Genomic DNA, 17,110 nt, shown 5'->3' on the forward strand with positions numbered 1-17,110 from the left:
GACCTCCATCATCTTTCACTAAAACATACTGCCTCCTTGGAAAAAAAAAAAAAAATCACATTCCAGAGAGATTTGTGTTTCATCGAGAGATGAAAAAAAGATTCTAAATGTAGAATTGAGACTGTGTTTGCCCTGTTGAGGACTGAAAGGAAACATGATAGTCCAAGAATATAATTTTTCAGTCTCTTATGTGTTCTTCTCTCCCTTACTCCTTTTAAAGACCTTTCAATTCCTGAAAATAAACAAGTTGAAATCCATTATTGGCCCATTCTACATTTTGTTAAAGATTCATCATTCATTCCTTTATTCATTCATTTTTTAAGTACTTTCATGTCCCATGTATTCTGTTAGTCTGGAGGTTTTCACTGTAGACTAGGTAGGTATCTGACTACCCCCGGCCATGTCATCTTTGTTTTCGTCCCTGGCCAACCTTGTTACAGATGACAGCATCCCTTTGTGTGCTCCCAAAATATCCTTTAGCCGCAAAACCATAGGCAAACAACATAAACCGAATACTTTATAAAGATCGGAGAAGACAGACATCTCATATGCCACAGTCTCCCACCTCCAAAGTGCTCCTAAATCATGTCATTTGCCAAAGTTTTTGTGGGTAAGCATCTAACCAGATACCCCTTCACCACGATCCTCCACCAATTCTGTCCCAGCCTTGCTCGTTGGGTGCCTCTTTGCATTTGGTCTCAGCACCCTCACTTGCCCCAAATGTCTCTTTTATGCAGAGAAAAGTTGCTTTGCCTCAACTTCTCTAGACTTGAATACTTAAACCCAAGGACTTTGGAAGCCAAAGGATATGTAAGGATCGAGACTTGCCCTCCTTAACAAAAGCAGTTGGTCATAAGTGACAATAACATCAACAACAATATTCTGTTGCATTCCAGAAGTTCAGAGTCCAATGAGGAAAGACAGACATGCACACAGTAAATTATTTTGTGAAACATACTAAAGCAGAAATTGAATGTACTGTAGTGCCACAGAAGGAGCCATGGTGACACAGTGGTTAAGTGCTCAGCTGCTAACCAAAAGGCGAGCAGTGTGAACCCACCAGCTGCTCCACAGCAGAAAGACGTGGCAGTCAGCTTCCGTAAAGATTTACAGCCTAGGAAACCCTACGGGTCAGTTCTGCTCTGTCCTACAGGGTTGCTGTAAGTTGGAATCGACTTGCAGGCAATGAATTTGGTTTTGGATAGTGTCACAGAGTATCTGCCTCAGGGACTCAAGAAATACATGCGAGGAACTGTCAGGAATCTTGAAGAACAGACGGGAGTTTTCCAGGGCATAAAGGAGGAGGAAGGGGCTTAAGGAGAAAGAACAAAGGCAAGGAGACATGAGAAGTCAGGGCATGTATGGGAACAAGGAGCTCTCCGCCTGTGAGACAGTAGTTACAGCAAAGAGAATACTGTAGATGTTTGCACTCTTCCAGCTTTACTTCACGATTTACCTACTTCTCTGCCCTCATGCACCAGCATCTCCCTCCATGCAAAGTGGTTCTCTATCTCTCCATGACAGACGACTGCACCAGCTGTATACATTTGGGCACAACTGGATGGGATTAATAGTTTCATTTTAATTCTGTTCTGATGTGTCTCCATTTAACTAAATAACTTTAATGGTCTTTGGCACCATGATTTGACAAACTTTCTTAAAAAGCCATTATAAAAATAATGATTTTGCTAAAGAGTATACGTAGTAAAAAATCATTATTCCAGTAGATGGAGCAGAGGTGACGTCAGAATAGCTGAACATTGCTTGGCCCAGAATACACAGCAGAAGTCCAGACGTTGAGCAGAGCCGCAAAATGGAAAAAGCACATTTGAGAGCAAAGACTGAACATTACTGAAAACTGCTTGGCTAATCACCTAATTTGGACTTAGAAAATTTCCCATCGTATTCATAGTGAAGGGGAAAACAACCTTAGACAAGTACCAAAATGATTCCTTAAAGAAACATTTATATTTTAGAACCAGAAAGCTGTAATTCTGATTTGTTTAAAAGTCTCACCGTGGTGCTTCACAATCATTCTACGTAACACAGACAAGGCTAAAATGTGTAGTAGGGTCTCTAATGCACGGCTACTTCAGTCTCTCACTGATGGTAATGTGTGTGTGTTTTCTCCCTCTCAGACTGTTCATGAATTGTGTGATTGCCTGATATAGAATTATTAAGAAATAGATCAGTAAATGCAGCAGGCTATAGGCTTAAAACCTCAGCCTACACAATGGACCTATGAACACAGTTACACTTAGAAATTGCAACAGCAGAGAGCTGGCCATGGAGATTCATATTTGAGAACATATTAGCGAGCAGAATTATACACATTAAAAGATAACTATGGAGAAGTAGATATTTTGACTAGACATTTCAACTATTACATATCAGCTAAACATCTTAAATCCAATGGAATCAGTTAAAGCCTTACGAGAGTCATGGAAGAACTATTCAATTTGTGCTTATATAAAATAATGATGATAAGGAACTAATTTCTAATAGTTATTGGAGATAGGGATATATGTCCTCTTTTTCCCAAGAATCTACCAGATGCCTTGCTCTGTTAAGTTCTTTGTCAATATGCTGAACAACATTATTCAAAAGACAGATGCTGTTTAAGACACCAGCAAATCAGGGTTAGCTCAAAATTTTTATTAAAGAATGTATTTGGTATTTCACAAAAATGGGTCAGAGTAGTCATAAGAGAAAAACAAAGCTCCATTGAACCATGATTTCACCAGGTTTCTGACCTAATGAAGGAAGTTCACTGGCTACACACTCATAAAATCTTAATTTAAGAGTTAGAGCATGGGTCAATCTAAACCTTTAGCCCTGCCACAATCCAGCTATATAAACTTGGAAGAGGTACTTACCTTTTCTTACTTTGAGTTCCCTCATTGCAAAATGAAGATAATAAAATCTCTCACAAAGACTGGTCCTATAAAAAAAAACCACTGCTGTCGAGTCGATTCCAACTCATAGTGACCCTACAAGGACAGAGTAGAACTGCTCCATAGAGTTTCCAAGGAGTACCTGGTAGATTTGAACTGCTTACCTTTTGGTTAGCAGCTGTAGCACTTAACAACTATGCCACCAGGGTTTCCACAAAGAGTGGTAGTAAACACTAAATTATATTAAGCACAAAAAGCATTCTTAGTTGCCTGTATTAATGAGAGTGTGATAACCCTTGAGTGTGACAAGACTAAAAATAAAGATTAAAAACCACAGTTACAGGTGTTAACCCCAAAGCAAGATCATCTAATAATATTCACATTCTATCCTGACCCATTCTGAAGATACCTTAGTCAAAATTTCCAATTTCAAAAACAAAGCCACAACAAAAACAACAAACAACTCTAAATTTATATATGTAGAAATGTGCCTTCCTCATTGTATAGCTGTCAATCTTCATTCACATAAAATCACACATTTCCAAGAATTTAATCAAGCATATTAATAGTAAGTTCTAAACTGAAACAATATTTTCGTTACATTTTATAAATTCACATTTTTACAATAACTTTGCATATCCTTGATACACATTTTAAAATATATATATGTATCTTTAAAGAAAATCTGATTAAAAAAAAAAACAAACTGTTTCCCAATGTCCAATTTCCCACTATAATCATTGCCACCATAGAAACTAATCTTTTAAATACTTTAGAAAGAGTCAATAGCAGAGGCTTCCTTAAAAGGGTGAAATGTCACTTGATATGAATAGACAAAGGATGACCACTGGCTGGAGGAGAAGAGCTGTGAACATACTCTAAACCCTCACCCTTCTAATCCTTTGATTCTACCAGAAGCTAGGCCAGAAAGTGCATAGTTATTCAGCCCCTCAGAGTACTTTTAAATATCATAAAAACATGATTTTACAATGCAATACCTGTCCATTTCCTCAGAAATCAAAAGGATTAAAACCATAAATCTGAAATAGGAAAACAAATGAAATCCAACACAAAAACCAACTTTAAAGACTATAAAGAAGAAGGGAATTAACTCAAAGGTCATTTAAACCTTCTCATTAATTTTAGAGTAAAATTCTTAAAGAGCAAGGGTAACGACAAGAAAATTTGTCAGCAAATTATTAGAGATATACACCCCCAAATCACATATATACACATACACAAATGTTAATTATACATTATAAACCCTTATACGCATGGAAAATGTTAATACATGAATAACCAAATAAACCTAAACCAAACCCATTGCCATCCAGTCGATTCTGACTCATAGCGACTCCACAGGACAGAGTAGAACTGCCCCATACGGTTTCCAAGGAGCACCTGGTGGATTCGAATTGCCGACCTTTTGGTTAGCAGCTGTAGCTCTTAACCACTATGCCTCTATGCAAACTATTAAATCTGTAAAGAGCCCTTTCCTGATCTGACTCAGCTTTATCTACCATAAGCACTCCAAGCTAATATTTTGCTGTAGAAAAACACACCTTGCTGTTTTATGCCTCTGTATATAACTTTTTTTTTTTTTTAATATAACTAACTTTTTGTGTGTGTGGAATATGTAACTTCCACTCTCCCTACAAAATGTAGTTCCAAAGTGAAGCCCATTGCTCAGGGAAGAATTAATATTCTTAAACACTGTGTGCCTAAAAGAATCAATGAAAATAAATTAAGCATCTAACTTCAAGACTTAGAAATGGAATTATAAAGTATACTGAAAGACAACAGAGTTAATTAGTAAAGAAAAAGCATGTAATAAGAACATAAAACAACAATAGGATTAATACATAAGTTAAAAAAAAACCTCATTATTTTAAAGAAGAAAATCACTGGTGAGCCTGATTTAAAAAACAAATAAGGCAGAAATTCACAAAATAAACGATTAAAGAAAAATAAGCACAAGGTAAATTCAAAGGACTCATAGACTATTTGGCTGAATATTATAAATAGAAGAAATAGAAAATCTACATAGAAGAAAGGGAAAAATTTGTCAGGAGATAAACCCAGAAGCACCAATCCCAGATGGTTTCCTGATGAAAAGTTTTAAATATTTAATGGTCAAATAAAATCTCTTCTAAAAATATCTTCTGGAACATAGAGAATAAAGCTACCTGGGCCAACAAAGATAGCACTCACATACTCAAAACTCTCAAGTCAACGGCACTTACGACACTCATCAAAGCAAATACCCTAAAGCAAATATTAGCACATAAAATTCAGTTGTACATGAAAGGACCCGTACAAGTGAAGTTTATATCAAGAATTGTTAATTTTAAGAAATCTGTTAATAAAATTTTATGGTAATATAAATAGAAATATTTTATTCTCATCATACATGCTAAAAAGTTATTTTTCAAAATTTAATAGACCTTTTTTATTAAAATACTCAATAAAATATAAGTAGATGATAAAATGGTACAATACTTCAAAATTAAAAACTTTCTCTCAAAGGACTTTATCAATAGTGAAGAGACAACCTACAGAAAAGGAGAAAACATTTCATAACAATAAAAAAAAAGACAATATATCTGATAAAACTTTAATGTCCAGAATATATGAAGAAATCTTATAACTTAACAACAAAAAAGACTTGCATAGGAATTTCTCCAAAGAAGATATGTGCATGGCCAATAAGCACATGAAGATACTCAACATTGTTATTCATTAGGAAAACACAATCAAAACCACAATGAGCTATCACTTCATGCCCACTCGGATGGCTATATATTAGAAAAACAGAAAATAACTGTTGACAAAAATATGGAGATACTGGAACCCTTGCGCATTGCTACTGGAAATGTAAAATAGTAGAAAACAATAGAGCAGGTCCTCAAAATGTTAATCATAGAATTACCATACGACCTAGCAATTCCTCTCCTAGGTATATACCCAATGGCATTGAAATCAGGGATTTCAATAGATATTTGTACACCAATGTTCATTGTAGCATTATTCACTATAACCAAAATGTAGATACAGCCCAAGCGTCCATCAGCAGAGGAATGGATAAGCAAAGTTTGGTATATACATACGACAGAATACTATTCAGCCATAAAGAGAAATGAAGTTCTGATATTTGCTATGACAGAGATGAACCGTGAAGAAGTTATGCTGAGTGAAAGAAGTCAGACACTATATGACAAATGTACGATACCACTTACATGACATATCTAGAGTAGACAGGTGCATAGAGACAAAAGTTTATTAGTGGTTACCAGGGTTGGGTTGAATGGGGAGTCATTGCTTAAGGGGTACTGAGCTTTTGTTTGGGGTGATGAAAGACTTTTGGAAATGGATAATGGTGATGGTTGCACAGCACGGTGAACGTAGTTAATGCCAACGAAGTGTACACTTAAAAATAGTTAAAATGACAGTTGTTTTATTATATACGTTTTACCACGATCATTTTTTTAAAAGAAAATTAGAAATACATACTTTGGAAAGGAAAAGGTAAAACTACGAATAATTGCAGACCATATGAAAACATAGCTGTATACCCAGAATGGAAGCCCTGGTGGCATAGTGGTTAAGTGCTACGGCTGCTAACCAAAGGGTTGGCAGTTCGAATCCACCAGGCGCTCCTTGGAAACTCTATGGGGCAGTTCTACTCTGTCCTATAGGGTCGCTATGAGTCAGAATTGACTTGATGGCAGCGGGTTTTTTTTTTTAATACCTAGAATATCTAATAGAATCAACTGGCTGTTGGTATATGAAGTTGACATGAATCGAACACACTGGAAAAAAAATAAAATAAGGTTTCGAAAGAGCTCTACTGTCAAAGAGAGTGTAACTGGGTGAGACAAAAGAGATCTCTAAGTCCCAACTTTCTACTGGCAGGAAGCTGTCTGAGAAAGCTGCTGAGCCTCCAAAGAGGAATGTGATGGTTAATTTTTACACCAATTTGGCTAGGTACCCAGTTATTTGGTCAAACACTAGGCTAGATGTTTCTATGAAGGTATTTACATGTGATTAGCATTTAAATCTGTGACCTTAAGTAATACAGATTAGCCTCCTAATGTGGGTGGACCTCATTCAGTCAGTTGAAGGACTTAAGAGCAGAAAACTGTTTCCCTGAAGGAGAAGGGTTCTACTTCAAGACTGTAAACAGACAGCCTGCCAGAGTTTCCAGGTTATTGCCTGACGTACAAATTTTGGACTTGCCAGTCCCATCTACCTACGTACCTACCTACTTGCCTACCTATCTGTCTCTCTATATATCCATCCATCCATTCATTCATCCATCCATTCATCCATTGATCTATCTATCCATCTACAAAGGCCTGGCAATATACCTCTGAAAATCAGCCAACGAAAATCCTATGGATTACAATGGTCTGATCCATAACTGATCATGGGCATGGATCAGGACTGGGCAGTGTTTTGTTGCATTGTGCATGGGGTCACCATGAGTCAGGGCTGACTTGAAGGCAACTAATACTTATCTGTCTATCTATAGCTTATTGGCTGTTTTTCTAGAGAATCTTGACAAGGGGACACTCTCCAATACCTTCTAAATATTACTATAAAGCATATTGGAAATGGAAGATATTTCTAAAAGGTAAAGTCAAAATGCATGGAGAATAAAAACTACACCCAAGGAACAGTTTGAAGACCTAATTCAAGGTAATTTTCTTACCCTCAGACTAGCAGGACCTGACAATATTTACCCAGATAGATTTCAAAATTGCTAAGAACCTCTAACTGCAATGCGGTGCCTATTATTCCTTTTCAAATGGCAGTGCTATATGGGGCAGAGTAAAAAACTATATTTGTGTTTACATGTATATTCATAAAGATATTCATATATTCATAAAGAAACTAATTATAGAGGCTATAGATTTATAGGAGGGTGGGAGCAGAAAATGGGGTACAAAGTGGAAACGAAACAAATTTTTCTCTGTGTACTTTTTTGTATTTAAAATTTCTGAACAATGAGAATACATTCCATGCTCAGAAAATAAAACGCGAAAAGTTCTGGGCTTAGCAGTGAAAGTCCCACAACCTGGAAATCTTCTCCTTAGTATGTAAAAAGTGCCATTTTTTGGCAATGGGTATAGAAGGTAAGGGGAAAAGAACAAAACCCACATGGTGGCTGAAAAACTCAGGCTGAAAGCAGTACCTTTTAGTTTCAAATGGCTGGGCATAGATTAGCCACCTTCTATCACCATTGTGGAGGCATAATGGTTAAAGCTACAGCTGCTAACCAAAAAGGTCGGCAGCTCAAATCCACTGGGCACTCCTTGGAAACTATACGGGGCAGTTCTACTCTGTCCTATAGGGTCACTATTAGTCAGAATAGACTCAACAGCAATGGGTCTTTTTAAAATATTTTTTTGGTATCATCATTGTAATTTTTCCCCAAATTGCTGATGTTAGCAACCATGATTTGTAGTTCATAATAATGAACCATCCAGTGCTGAATCATGCCACGTGATATGACTTGTATGCAACTTGAGTGTATTATACTTATTGACTACCTTGTTATCCGATATTTTGTATTTACAACAATAGTAAAAAAATCCACTATCCTACTATTTTGTGCATTAAAGACATATGTCTGGTAGAGCTGAATGCCAAGGTGTGAGCTGAGAGTAATGCTGGCTGTGACAGTTAAGGTTATGGGTCAACTTGGCTGGGCCATGATCCTCAGTGATTTGGCGGTTATGTAGTGATATAATTTGGCAGTTATGTAATGATGTAATTTGGCAATTATGTAATAATGTAGTCATTCTCCATTTTGTAATCTGATGTGGTTATCCTCCATTTCGCATAACCCTGATTTTCATATGACAACCTGGTCTTTGGAACCCTAACCATGTCAATAAGTGAAATGAGACTGGAGAACAGGATTACAATAAAACAGATATTTACATGTTGTTTTTCTGAAAAACCCATGATCTTGGATAGTGGCCATAAGGAGTCTGGAAAAAACGAAGTGTGCCTGAGTTGTCTGATGTTTAGCCTGAGGAAAAAAGCTCTTACAGACCGTTTCCGAAATCCAAAATATGTCATGGGAAAAGGATAACCAAGTTAAATTGAACCTACTCATTTGTTTACCAAAACTGTAACTTATTTGGACTCCAATTTTGATTTACAAGTTCAATTTACTTCTGTGTATTAAAGTCATTTTCTATGACAAAGATAGTTTTAACTTATGATGGCATCCAGTGTGCTTCTTGGTGCTTAAAAATGATGGATATTTTGACAGGCATAGCCTATACAGTAAATTTATACAAAAAATAGTTTTGGTTGGCAAACAGCTCATCTATCAAAACAAACCTATAGATACAAAGTGGAGAGACAGATCTAGAATTTAATTCCAACGAGTTTAAAAACCTGCTGCTCTTGTTACTAAGTAAAATTCTAAAGAGCCAAACAATTTTGTTGAGAGAATATTTAGCTTGATGTCACTTTGCATGGTATCAAAAATTAGTGTAAAGAATTGGGATTTGGTAAGAGCAAAGCTACATCAAAGTGAATTTTACATTTGATTGTATTCAGTTTTGCCATTACATATAAGAAAAGAAGGATGACCTAGAAGCTGCAGGCTGTTCAAAGAAGTATTATTGGAAAAGGAAACGGAAAGAGTAAAAACATCCTTTATGTGTCATGGGACAAAAAGAAATGTGCCATTGTTATTTTGTACTACATATAATTTAATCTATTTAGCCTTTTATATCTACATTCTCCTTTTAAGACCTGACGTTTACTGTATTTTTACACAAATAATGTGCACCTTCTACATTTGTTTGCCAACAGCTCCCTCCCCCGTGACATATTTTTGTAAGCACACTATGCTAATCTTTTTTACAGCAACTTGTAAAAAAAAATTGGCAAAGCAGCACTTAGGAAAATATTTCGTGGTGGGGGGCACTGTTGGCCAATGAACACAGAAGGTAGATGCTATTTATGTAAAAATATGGTATGTATCTTAAAAAAACGATAATATGGTCTATAAAATTTAAATATTCAATAAAAAGGTGAAAATAATTAAAATAATTTGCTGTAGCAGAGGACAGAAAGAAACATAAAATATTGTATTTTTTCTTACATATTTGTTAAAAATCTATCAGGTGCTCCTTGGATACTCTGTGGGGCAGTTCTACTCTGACCTATAGGGTCACTATGAGTCGGAATCGACTCTATGGCAATGGGTAATGAGTTGTTTAATCTTATTTTAATTACTACTAATTGCCACTTTCAACTAGTCCTATTGTGTTTTTTTAAATAATAGCATTCATGGAAAAAAGTAAATGATAAAGCTTAATATATAATTTGAAATAAACACCTATTTTTCATATTTTAATGTTAAAATAATAACACATGTGTATCATTTGTATTACATTATATCATATGTCATATATCATATATCCAGAAAACCAAAAAAAACAAACCCACTGCCATCAAATCAATTCCAACTCATAGTGACCTTATAGGACAGAGTAGAACTGCCCCACAGGGTTTCCAAGGAGGAGCTGGTAGATTAGAACTGCTGACATTTTGGTTAGCAGTCAAATGCTTAACCACTGCACCACCAGGGCCCCTGTATAATATATATCACATATAGTATATTATATATGCCTTTTTTGGTTTAGTATGACTCTGTCCCAGGCTGGCTTTCTAAAAGTTGGTCACCCTAATATTTGTACCTGAAGCCCAGGTGATTGGTCTGGGTTGGAAATACATACATATTGAGGAATTAAAAATACACCCCCTCCTTTGTGCTACTTTTTATATGCTTATATTATTATAATATCACACTCTATTATAATTACCTGTATTCTCACTAAACAATGAAAATTCTAAGGAAAGGAATTGTAATATATATATATTTTTCCCCCAGTACCTCCCAGTGTCTGGCATATAATAGGCTCACAATAAATATTTATCAAATGAATTTATCATTAAAAATTTTTAAGAGTATTTTTTAAAATATCTATGTTACATTTGGTGGAAATATTTTATATATAAAACAATAAGAAAAATATGAGAATGAGTTTTGCAGCAGCACAATGTTTTATTTAAAAGGTGAACATTCAGCTTGAAAATAACCAATTTTAGAAATAGTTCTCATGGAAAAACAAATATTAAAAAAAACATTTCAAGAACAAGAAAGCACTTTGCACACACAAGTATGAAATTCATACCATGTAAGTTAAAAAAAATATATGTTTTTTTTAAGTTAACAAGAGACCATATGTCAAATTTAGAAGGAAATATTACAGATTTCTTTCAGTTACAGAAGGAAATGAAACCACTTGTGTAAAGATAATTTTCAGCATCAAGTACTAAATGAATTGCTGCCAAACTGATTAATACGGTTAAAGGTTGATACCTTTGAAACTTATCTAAAGAACTATATGAAAAAAGCTCCAAAAAACATATGAAATTAGGCAAGGGGTGTCTAACAATTAACATCTATATAAAGCTAAAACATTAATCAGTCAGGGTTCTTCTCTTTAAAATGCTATTTAGACCTTAATGGCTAACTTTTTATTACCCATATGGATGTTGTTGTTTTCTTTTCTTACTTAGAAAGGAAACTATTTCAAGTTTACCTTCCAAGAGGAAATAACATTCTTAAAAAAAATACAAAAAGTAATTTGATATAATTTCAGATTCAATGATAGGTTCTAAAAAAAAAAATTTTTTTTTTCAAAAATTACTACTATGAAATATTGTAACAAAATGTTAATAGTTATTATATCTAAATCATTTGTAAGCATTTATTTAGTTAAAGGAACCTGGATGGTACAAACGGTTTGTGATTGGCTCCTAACCTAACGGTTGGCAGTTCGAACCTATCCAGTGCCTCTGTGGAACGAGGGCCTGGTGAACGGCTTCTATAAATATTACAGCCAGCAAAACCTATTGAGCAGCTCTGCTCTAACACGTACAGTCGCAATGAGCCGTAATCTCCTAGGCGGCAATGAGTACACCAGTTAAGTGCTGATAGATCCTTGGGTGGCACAAATGGTTTACGCTTCACTACTCACTGAAAAGTTGGTGCTTTGAACCCACCTAGCAGCACCACGAAGGAAAGCCCTGGCAATCTGTTTCCATAAAGATTACAGCCAAGAAAACCCTATGGAGCCCAGTTATACCCTGGAACACAGGACATTGCCATGAGTCAGAATAAACTCAACAGCAGTAGATTTGGTTTTGGTTTTTAATTGCATGACAGATTTCGTGAGTGGTGACTCCAGTCTACCCAGAGGTACCTCGGAAGAAAGTCCTGGCAATCTACGTCAGAAAAATCAGCCACTGAAAACCCCATGGAGCACAGCTCTACTATGACACTTGTAGGGTTGCCATGAGTCAGAATCAACTTGACAGCAAGTGGTTTTTTCAAGTGCATGATACAGTTCAAATCAAAAACATTAAAATTATTTTATCAAAATGTATTTTAAAACCAATATACTATCTGTCTTTTCCTAACAGAACTAATCTCACGTTGAGTAGATTAACTGGAAAACCACTGTTTAATTTTTTTTTTTTTTTTGACAGGAGGAAAATTTAAGGAGAGAACATGGAAAGTAACTTAAGATCTTTGTCCATCAGCTTTCTTTCCTATTTCTCCCTTAGACAGAACTTAGAATGTCAGCAAGACTCTTTATTCAAATCCACTGGGCTACAAATGCAAAGCTCCGGAGTGTTATACGACTGTTTATGAGATCAGGTCTTATTTTCCCATTGAATAGCTGCTGTTAGATCATTTAACTGTCCTAATTATTTTATTGGTCTTACACCCTAAGCAAAGCCTGCCTCTTAAGGAAAATAAAATAGCAGAGAGTAAATTCTGGGACAAATCATATTTATTAAACGGTTTAGTGAAGATCTTCTCAGGAAAAAAAAAAAATCGCATTTACTGCATCTACTCTGCTTTACAGAGACCCAGGAGAGGGTGGCATTAAGTGCTTTTAACTAGCCCCAGCATCCAGCCACTCACTAATATGTGATTTCTAATTACTGTCTTAGTTTGTCACTGTTTAACACAATCAAATCTAATTGACCAGAAAATTTTGGTTAGATTGTACTAAGCTATGGCTAAAATTTTACTGTTATTATTCTGGTTTCTTTGTGAACATCTCAACTTTCCTGCATCATTAAACTTTAAATTAGATTTTGATAATAAGAATATTTTATAAAATTTCTCAAACAACTACAGTAATCAGACAAGAGCTATAGCACTTTTAAACCCACTGTCATATCTTTTGTTATAAAATTTAATTCAGACCCATTCTTTCTGGGTTATTATAAACAACAGCACTTTAATTAAGCACTTCATTTGAAAACCATGACTCATAAATGTCAAATGCTAAAGGTGAATTTATGTTAAGTGGTTATCAGAGCATCTTTCCTAGCAGGAAAGGAATTCAAGTCAGAAGGTTCTTAGTTTCAGAACCACTGATGAGGTGTACATCCAAGAAAGGTGAAAATAAACAATCTCAATACAGAGACTTACATTTCTTTATTTTCATGTTGAGAATCAGTGAGCCAAGCAATGGGATTGAGATTCCTGTCATTAATCCTCTAAGTCTAGGATGATAATATACAAATAGTTTGGTTTGCTGCTTAAATGTCTACTTTGTGCATATATTCTATGTGTTACCAAAGCTTTGAAAATACACACACGTGTATTTTTTCCTTAAAGAGAATTCTTAATCACATTGGTAATTTTTTTTTTTACAAAGTACTTCTATAAAGCATATAAGACAAGGCACAGCACTATTAGAAAGTTTCAGTATATAACTTCAGTATGTTTAGATTATTATTTTTTTTCTTGTTTTCCATAATATGTAGAGCCTTCACAGGAGCCCTGGTGATGCAGTGGCTAAGAGCTTGGCTGCTAATAAAAAGGTCGGTACTTCGAATCCATCAGCTATTCCTTGGGAACCCTATGGGGCAGTTCCACTCTGTGCTATAGAGTTGCTAGGAGTTGGAATCTACTCAGTGGCAGTGGGTTTGGTTTGTTTTTTTCAGAGAGGATAATGATACAGTCAATAAGATGCTATGGGTCAGTCAAAGAACAAATACAACCAGTTCTGATCAGTTGAGCATTAACAACTGAGGTCTTCAGGTTTGACTTGGCTATCAAAGAGATGGACACCAATACTCAAAATAATTGCAATATGGCTGGGCTATAACATACTGGCAATTGTGAGGATGTTGCAAGACCAGGTGATGTTTCCTTCTGTTACATAGAAGGTTGCCATGAGTTGTTACTATTAACAATAACATCTAAAGCAAAAGCCTCAAATACTATTGTTGGATTATATATTTTCTCAGCTGAAGTGCAGGTTTGAAAGGCAGTAAAATGTGCCAAAAAGAAATGAATATATTTACCATAGCTATAGGACGGCACTGGGTTATAGGACGAAATACAAGAAAATGTAAGAGTAAAAACTGATGGAGCTAGGAAATATATGCTAGAAAATACACTGATTTAAACTAGAAATTTTCTTTTTTTTCTGTATAAAATAATGCTTTATTAAAATATTTAAACCTGTTGCCATCAAGTCGATTCCAACTCATAGAGACCTTATAGGATAGAGTAGAGCTGCCCCATAGGGTTTCCAAGGAGTGGCTGGTAGATTTGAACCACCCTTTTGCTTATAGCCAAACTCTTAACCACTGTACCATCCAGTTAGATATTAATGTAAAGAAACTAGAACTTTCACGTACTTCTTAAAGAGTCATAACAGTAGTCTCAGATAGGTGGTATGACTCTCCTTCTTGGCTGTTCACATGCTTTCTTAGTGAAAGTACCAATTAAAAGAGAAGCTTCTAACCCGTCACTTTCTGGCTAGGTTTTGTTCTTGGTTTACAGTGCTATATTTAAAGTTCTCATTCCATGTCAATAAATTAAATAAAAATGCCTTGGGTGGGGGGGGGAATTAAACTGATAAAATAGTAACAAAAAAATCATGTAATACAGAATTTTACAGTCAAAAATCACTTTTTTTTCACTAAAAGTATTATAAAAACCAAAGGAAAATTCAAACAAAAAGCTATTTATTCTTATTTACTCATTTATTTTTAATTAGCAGAAGCTAGGCAATATTGGGAAACCCTGGTGGCACAGTGGTTAAGAGCTACAGCTGCTAACCAAAAGGTCAGCAGTTCAAATCCACCGGGCACTCCTTGGAAACCTTGTGGGGCAGTTCTACTCTGTCCTACAGGGTCGCTATGAATCGGAATCGACTTGACGGCAATGGGTTTTTTTTTTTTTTTTTTTTTTTTTTTAGTTTTTAGGCAACATTGTGAGTGCTTTACATAGTAACAAAATTTTACAGCCATAATATTGGGTTGGAAATGAACTTAGACTTTATTCAGTCCAATCACCAAACTCAAGGACTCACCCCACCTCTACCTCCACCAAACCCCGCAACCCAGACACAGCTTATTTCTTTGTCCAGTTTTAAAAATTTTAAATCTGAATGGTTTATGATGGACACAGCCTCTTTCCCCACAGGCCCACCATTCCCTACTTCATATATTTGTATTATCTGCCTGACCTTTCAAGACAAGTGGATTACTCACCCTTCCCTGAATTAATCTTACCCCCTTCACTTTCGAAGTGAGGGAACACTCAGAAAAATTAAAGTTTTACACAAGTTCCTAAAGTATGTTGGTGGCCACATTGAGTCTGCTCAGATTTCCTGGCTTCTGGTTATTTGCTGTCATTTATCTTCCGCATCATCTACGCCATGTAAAATTTCTATATTGTCAGCCTGAAGGAGCATTTGAACATTGAAGGCACCTACTGCTTGATAGAAAAAAGTATTTCAATAACATATTGACATCGTCTCTTCAAAAAAACAGGAGGGTTCCAGGAAGAATTATGAACTCTCCTTCTGGGTATATCTTCTAAGTTTTGTGACTAAATGGAAGTTTACAGTCCACCTGTGGCAAACAGCCATATACAGAGGAGTGTCCCAAAAGGTCAACAAATCTGTATGAACTTGGGGTCAATAAATGATGCAAAGCCATTCTGTCCTGTGCCACAAGTTGCATTGTTGTCACTTTTGAGGGAAACCAACTGCATAAAAATACCCACTGACATCAAGTCAAATTCCAACTTACAGTGACCCTATAGGACCCTATAGGACCCTATAGGACAGAGCAGAACTGCCCCACTGGGTTTCCAAGGCTGCGAATCTTTACAGAAATAGACTGCCACATCTTTCTCCCAGCTTTTGGGTTCAAACTGCTGACCTTTCAGTTAGCAGCTGAGTGTTTAACCACTGTGCCACTGGGGCTCCTCAGTGGGCCAGCTAAAACTAATTTGATTTGATTAGTTACAATAAAATGTACAATTGTATCAAAAATAATTGAGACACACAAAGGCAAGGAGGTTGTAACAGTTTCGACAGCCACACATATTAAAATATTTAGGTAATACTATGGAAAGGAAATGGGCTCAAGCCCACGAAATAAAAAATGAGAAGGCAGAATACATAAGATTTTGCCACAGAATAATACTTGCATTCTTATTTGTTTTCATAATTGGTAGTTATTGGCACACCATAGAGATATGCCAAGTCACCTTATTAAAAGTTAATTCAAAAGTCTTACATTCTAATTAACGCAATTAGGTCTTACTTCAATCGAATGACCCTAGTGCAACGAGAGTGTCTCTGCAGGTTACAGGAGCCTGACAATCTGAATCCAAGGCTCTTCATCCAGGTGCCTAACAGTCAAAGTTCACTTCCTGTTCATAAATCAAAAAATAAGAGGTGATCAATTTAAATTGGGAGCTGTATCAGATAATTTATTAATTGGCTCTTGGATTTCACTCTTTAGTTAATGCTTCCATTAATTTACTTTATTGGTTTGTTTATTCTTTATCGTAAGCAGATTGAAGTTCTTCATTATTATTGGGAAGTCAAGAATCTATACTTTTTTTTTTCTTTAAAGCATAGCATTATATGTCAAGAACAAATGCATACGCAATCATACAAATACTTTTGCTTCCAATTTTTGTGCTTATATTTGCACCTTAATTCACCAACATAAATGGTAAACTTACTTTATACCATGCACTAAACATAATAGAAGTAGTAGACAAACTAGACATGAACTTTCTGAACGCTTTGGGGAGAAATGGTTAAGCAGGGGAAGAGATATGTAGTAGAAAA

General features: G+C 35.6%; 1 protein-coding gene across 18 annotated transcripts in view; it reads right to left on the minus strand.

Annotated features, from left to right (window-relative positions):
- Positions 1 to 17,110, minus strand: part of NAALADL2 (N-acetylated alpha-linked acidic dipeptidase like 2) — a 1,621,055-nt gene that overhangs the window by 1,260,785 nt on the left and 343,160 nt on the right. For 4 of the 18 annotated variants that reach the window (XM_049867806.1, XM_049867800.1, XM_049867804.1 and 1 more), the window contains one exon: positions 16,575 to 16,683. The exons of 13 other annotated variants lie outside the window; for them this stretch is intronic. The gene's annotated coding sequence lies outside the window, so the exon portion shown is untranslated. One more of the 18 variants, XM_049867809.1, reaches the window with a different exon arrangement.

Source organism: Elephas maximus, chromosome 23, assembly GCF_024166365.1.
Source record: "Elephas maximus indicus isolate mEleMax1 chromosome 23, mEleMax1 primary haplotype, whole genome shotgun sequence".
NCBI classification, from domain to species: Eukaryota; Metazoa; Chordata; class Mammalia; order Proboscidea; family Elephantidae; genus Elephas; species Elephas maximus.